At 47.5% G+C, this 6,581-nt stretch overlaps 1 long non-coding RNA gene across 1 annotated transcript; it reads left to right on the top strand.

Moving 5' to 3' along the window:
* Positions 1-261: 261 nt before the first annotated feature.
* LOC121347752 lies at positions 262-2,555 on the top strand. Its single transcript, XR_005954271.1, has 5 exons — positions 262-783; positions 928-1,217; positions 1,276-1,411; positions 1,548-2,275; positions 2,463-2,555. It is a non-coding gene; the product is annotated as an uncharacterized LOC121347752 (long non-coding RNA).
* The last annotated feature ends 4,026 nt before the right edge of the window (positions 2,556-6,581 follow it).

Below are 6,581 nucleotides of genomic sequence, written 5' to 3' on the forward strand. Positions count from 1 at the left end.
GCTCGCCCGGTCCCGCTCCGGCCACCGCCACGTCCTTCCCGCCCTTGCCGCCGTCACCTCCTCGGACGCCGTCGCCGCCGCCGCCGGAGCCGCTGGATCCCTGAGGGCGGCCTGGGGAGTGACCGCTGGGACGTCCGGCCGGACGCGATGCGGGGGGGGCTCGGACATTGCCGGGGACGTTTGTCCAGACTTTGGCCAGGCCGGACGGACGGACGGACGGATGGACGCGTCCGCCGCTGGGGAGGGGCTGGAAGAGGGTGAGGGTTGTCCATGCGGTGGCCTGAGGGTCATCCAAGGTAGTCCAGGGGTCATCCAAGGTGGCCTGAGGGTCATTCCAGGTGGTCCACAGTGGCCTGAGGGTCATTCCAGGTGGTCCACGGTGGCCTGAGGGTCATTCCAGGTGGTCCACGGTGGCCTGAGGGTCATTCCAGGTGGTCCACGGTGGCCTGAGGGTCATCCGAGGTGGTCCACGGTGGCCTGAGGGTCATTCCAGGTGGTCCACGGTGGCCTGAGGGTCATTCCAGGTGGTCCACGGTGGCCTGAGGGTCATTCCAGGTGGTCCACGGTGGCCTGAGGGTCATTCCAGGTGGTCCATGGTGGCCTGAGGGTCATTCCAGGTGGGCCAGGGTGGCCTGAGGGTCATCCGAGGTGGGCTGGAGTAGCCCATAGTGGCCTGAGGGTCGTTCCAGGTGGTCCAAGGCTCATTCCAGGTGGTCCAAGGGTCATCCAAGGTGGCCTGACGGTCATTCAAGGTTGGCCAGGGTGGTCTGAGGGTCATTCAAGGTGGTCCAAGGGTCATCCAAGGTGGCCTGACGGTCATTCAAGGTTGGCCAGGGTGGCCTGAGGGTCGTTCAAAGTGGGCCAGAGTGATCCAAGGTGGTCCACGGTGGCCTGAGGGCATTCGGGGGGGTCCAAGGGTCATTCAAGGTGGTCCAAGGGTCATGCAACATGGTCCAGGGTGGCCTGAGGGCATTCGAGGGGGTCCAAGGGTCATTCAAGGTGGTCCAAGGGTCATGCAGCATGGTCCACGGTGGCCTGAGGGACATTCGAGGTGGGCCAAGGTGGCCTGAGGGACATTCCAGGTGGTCCAAGGGTCATCCAAGGTGGTCCACAGTGGCCTGAGGGTTATTCATGGTGGTCCAAGGTGGTCCAAAGGTCATCCAGCATGGTCCAAGGTGGCCTGAGGGTCATCCAGGGTGGTCCAAGGGTCACTCAAGGTGGTCCACAGTGGCCTTGAGGTTCATGTCATCCAACGTGGTCCAAGGGTCACTCAAGGTGGTCCACAGTGGCCTTGAGGTTCATTCCAGGTGGTCCAAGGGTCATCCAAGGTGGCCTGAGGGTCATTCCAGGTGGTCCAGGGTGGCTTGAGGGACATTCGAGGTGGTGCAATGGTCATCCAACGTGGTCCAAGGTGGTCCAAGGGTCATCCAGGGTGGCCTGAGGGTCATTCAGGGTGGCTTGAGGGTCATTCACGGTGGTCCAAGGGTCATCCAAGGTGGTCTAAAGGTCAGCCAGCGTGATCCAGGGTGGCCTGAGCGTCATCCAAGGTGGTCCAAGGGTCATGCAAGGTGGGCCAGGGTGGCCTGAGGGTCATTCAGGGTGGTCCAGGTTGGCCCAAGGAGGCCCAAGGTGGTTGAAGGTCTGGCCAATGTCATGCAAGGTGGCCCCAGCTCCATCTGAGGTTGCCCAAGCTCCATCCCAGAAGATCCAGGGTGGCCCAACGTGGTCCAAGATGGCCCCAGGTTCTTCCAAGGTTGGCCCAGGGTCCGTCCCAGGAGATCTGAGGTGGCCCAAAGTCCATCCGAGGTGGCCCAAGCTCCATTTGAGGTTGCTCAAGCTCCATTCCAGGAGATCCAAGGTGGCCCAACATAGTCCAAGATGGCCCCAGGTTCTTCCAAGTTGGCCCAGGGTCCATCGCAGAAGATCCAAGGTAGCCCAGGGTCCACCCGAGGTGGCCCAGGATCCATCCCAGAAGATCCAAGGTGGCCCAAAGGTCCTTCTGAGGTGTCCCAAGCTCTATCCCAGAAGATCCAAGGTAGCCCAGGGTCCACCCGAGGTGGCCCAGGATCCATCCCAGAAGATCCAAGGTGGCCCAAAGGTCCTTCTGAGGTGTCCCAAGCTCTATCCCAGAAGATCCGAGGTGGCCCAAGCTCCATCCGAGGTGGCCCAGGATCCATCCCAGAAGATCCAGGGTGGCCCCAGCTCCATCCGAGGTGGCCCCAGCTCCATTCAAGGTGGCCCAACATGGTCCAAGATGGCCCCAGGTTCTTCCAAGGTGGCCCCGGGTCCATCCGAGGTGGGCCAGGATCCATCCCAGAAGATCCGAGGTGGCCCAAGCTCCATCTGAGGTGGCCCAGGGTCCATCCCAGAAGATCCAAGGTGGCCCAAGCTCCATCCCAGAAGATCCGAGGTGGCCCCAGCTCCATCCAAGGTGGCCCAGGGTCCATCGCAGAAGATCCAAGGTGTCCCCAGCTCCACCCGAGGTGACCCCAAGGCCACCAGAAGCCACCTGAGACCACCGGGGCTCCTCAGAACCCCCAGACCCAAAATCCCACCCAAAATTTGAAATTTTTTCCCCCAAAATTTGAAAATTTTTCTCCCAAAAATTCAATTTTTTTTCCTAAAAAAAATCGGGTTCTTTTCCAAAAAGTTCAGTTTTTTTCCAAGAAAAAAATTCAGGTTTTTTCCAAAAAAACCCAATGTTTTTTTCCCAAAAAAATCCAAGTTTTTTTCCCAAAAATATTTTCAATTTTTTTTCCCAAAAAAATCAGTTTTTTCCCAAAATAAATTCAATTTTTTTCCCCCAAAATTTGAAATTTTTTCCCCTAAAAATTCAGATTTTTTTTTCTCAGTAATTCAGGGTTTTTCCCCAAAAAGTGAATTTTTTTCCTAAAGAAATTCAGATTTTTTTTCCCCAAATATTCAAATTTTTTCCCCAAAAAATTCCGATTTGTTTCCCAAAACCCCCCAAATTTTTTACAAAAAAATTCAATTTTTTTCCCCCCCAAACCCCGAAATTTTTCCGCAAAAAAATCAAATTTTTTACCTAAAACCGATTTTTCTCATGAAAAATCCGATTTTTCCATTGAAAGTTTTTGGGGGAATTTTGGGGAATTTTGAAACCAAAAAAAGTGAAAAAAATAGGAAAAAAATTCAGAAATTTTCCCAAAAAATTGGGGTTTTTTTCCCCTAAAAATCTGATTTTTCAGGGGGGATTTTCACACAAAAAAAGGTGAAAATTGGGGGAAAAAATGCCAAAAAAATCAATATTTTTCCCCAAAAATTTGAGGTTTTTCCATGAAAAATCTGATTTTTCAGCTGGAATTATAAAGTGAATTTTGGGCAATTTTGTCACACAAAAAATGTGAAAAAATTGGGGGAAAAAAACTCAAAAAATTCCAATTTTTCCCCATGAAAAATCCGATTTTTCAGGGGGAATTTTGGGGAACTTTGACACCAAAAAATGTGAAAAATTTGGAAAAGAAATTCAATTTTTTCCCCCAAAAATTGGGGGGTTTTCCCCTAAAAAAATCCAATTTTTCAGCTGGAATTTTTGGGTGAATTTTGGGTGATTTTGACACCAAAAAAAGGTGAAAAATTGCAAAAAAATGCCTCCGGAGGGAATTTTGTTGCCGGGAGGGGAAAACCGAAGGAAAATCCTCCCAAAAATGGGAATTTGGAGCCGTTTTTCCCCCAAAAAAAGAAAATTTCGGGGCCATTTTCCCTCCTTTTTGGCAATTTTGGGGATTTTTTTGGGTTTTTTTCTTGTGGATTTTGGGTTTTTCCCCCCGATTTTATTTTTTTGGGATAATCCCTAAAAACAAAGATGGCAAATGGAGGAATTTTGGAGGCGCCGTAAGTTATTGTTGGGGTAATTAATAAAAATTTGGGCTGGGGTTTTATTGGGGTTTAATTGGGAATTGGGCTGGGATATAATTAATTGGGATTTAATTGGGAATTGGGCTGAGATTTAATTGGGAATTAATTGGAAATTGGGCTGGGATATAATTGGGATTTAATTGATTGGGGTTGGAAAATTGGGAATTAATTAGGATTGGAAAATTGGTATTTAATTGGGATTTAATTAGGAATGGGGACTGGGAGTGGACTGGGGTTTCATTGGGATTTAATTGGGAATTAATTGGAAATTGGGCTGGGATATAATTGGGATTTAATTGATTGGGGTTGGAAAATTGGGAATTAATTAGGATTGGAAAATTGGTATTTAATTGGGATTTAATTAGGAATGGGGACTGGGAGTGGACTGGGGTTTCATTGGGATTTAATTGGGAATTAATTGGAAATTGGGCTGGGATATAATTGGGATTTAATTGGAAATGGGGGTTGGCAAATTGGGGTTTAATTGAGATTTAATTGGGATTGAACTGGGATTTAATTGAGATGGAACGGGGATTTAAATAGGAATTAATTGGGATTTAATTAGGAATTGGGACTGGGTGTGGACTGGGGTTTCATTGGGATTTAATTGGGAATTGGGCTGGGAAAATTAGGATTTAATTAGGATTTAATTGGGCTGGGATTTAATTGGGAATTTGGGTTGGAAAATTGGGATTTAATTGGGATTTAATTGGGAACTGGGCTGGGAATTAATTGGGAATTGGGATTGGAAAATTGGGATTTAATTGGGATTTAATTGGGAACTGGGCTGGAATTTAATTGGGAATTAATTGGGAATTGGGATTGGAAAATTGGGATTTAATTGGGATCTGGACTGGGATCTAATTGGGATTTAACTTAAAATTAAGTGGGGTTTAATTGGGACTGGGACGGATTGGACTGGGATTTAATTGGGATTTAATTGGGAAATGGGCTGGGATTTAATTGGGAATCCTCCCCTTCCCCAACCCCAGACCACGCCCCTTTTCTTATGACCACGCCCATTCAAAGCCTCATTAATATTCATGACCACACCTCTTTGTGATAACCACGCCCCTTCCCACCCAAAATGGCCGCCCACAGCCCCGCCCCATGACCACACCCCTCTGCACTCCCATTGGCTGAGCCACCTGTCAATCATAGCGGCCCCGCCCCCTCCCTCAAACCCCGCGCTCTGATTGGCCGCCGCCATTTCCCCACAAATGACCAAAACCGGAATTTTCCACCTGAAAACGCCTTTTGGGGCTGGGGGAGGGGCCAGCGGGGCCACGCCCCTTTAGGCACCCCAAGGAGCGCTCTGATTGGCTGAATGATTAAGCCACGCCCCGCAAAGCCACGCCCCCTTGGGACCCCACCTAGGGCGGGGCTGGAGGATCCAGGGGAGAAATTTGGGAATTCCGGGAGGAATTTTGGAAATTTTGGGATAATTTTGGGAATTCCAGCAGAAATTTGGGGAAATCTGGAGGAATTTTGGGATTTTTGAGAGGAACTTGGGGATAATTTGGGAATCCCAGTTGGAATTTTGAGATAATTTTGGGAATTTTTGGGTATCCCAACTGGAGTTTTGGGATAATTTTGGGAATCCCAGCTGGAATTTTGGGATAATTTTGGGATAGTTTTGGGAATTTTTGGGTATCCCAACTGGAGTTTTGGGATAATTTTGGGAATCCCAGCTGGAATTCTGGGATAATTTTGGGATAATCTGGAGATTTTTGGGATAATTTTGGGAATCCCAGCTGGAATTTTGGGATAATTTTGGGATAATCTGGAGAGTTTTGGGATAATTTTGGGAACCCCAGCAGGATTTAGAGATAATTTTGGGAATCCTGGGGGGAATTTTGGGATCGTTTTGGGAATCCCAGCTGGAATTTTGGGATAATTTTGGGATATAATTGGGGGGTGAGTAATCGGGGTTGGGAAATCAGGGTGTAATGGGGAAAGGCCGGGGTTTGATTGGGATTTAATTAATTGGGGTTTTGTTGGGAAATTGGGGGTTAATTGGGAATTAATGAATTAATTAATTGGGGGTTAAGTAATTGGGGTTGGGAAATTGGGATGTAATTGGGAAGGGGCTGGGGTTTAATTGGGATTTAATTAATTAATTGGGGGTTAAGTAATTTGGGTTGGAAAATTGGGGTGTAATTGGGAAAAGGCCGGGGTTTAATTGGGATTTAATTAGTTGGGATTTTATTGGGAATTGGGATTGGGAAATTGGGGGTTAATTGGGAATTAATTAATTAATTGGGGTTGGGAAATTGGGATGTCATTGGGAAGGGGCGGGGTTTAATTGGGATTTAATTAGTTGGGATTTTATTGGGAATTGGGATTGGGAAATTGGGGTTTAATTGGGAATTAATTAGGAATTGGGCTGGGGTTTTATTGGGGTTTAATTGGGAATTGGGCTGGGATATAATTAATTGGGATTTAATTGGGAATTGGGCTGAGATTTAATTGGGATTTTAATGAAAATTAATTAGGATTGGACTGGAATTTAACTGGGATTTAACTGGGGTTTAATTGGGAATTAATTGGGAATTGGGCTGGCATTTAATTGGGATTTAATTAATTGGGATTTTATTGGGAATTAAGGTTGGGAAATTGGGAGTTTAATTGGGAATTAATTGGGAATTGGGCTGGGATTTAATTGGGGTTTAATCGGGAATTAATTGGGATTTAATTGGGAA

This window comes from Onychostruthus taczanowskii, unplaced genomic scaffold (assembly GCF_017590055.1).
Source record: "Onychostruthus taczanowskii isolate IOZ18803 unplaced genomic scaffold, ASM1759005v1 scaffold918, whole genome shotgun sequence".
Lineage (NCBI taxonomy): Eukaryota > Metazoa > Chordata > Aves > Passeriformes > Passeridae > Onychostruthus > Onychostruthus taczanowskii.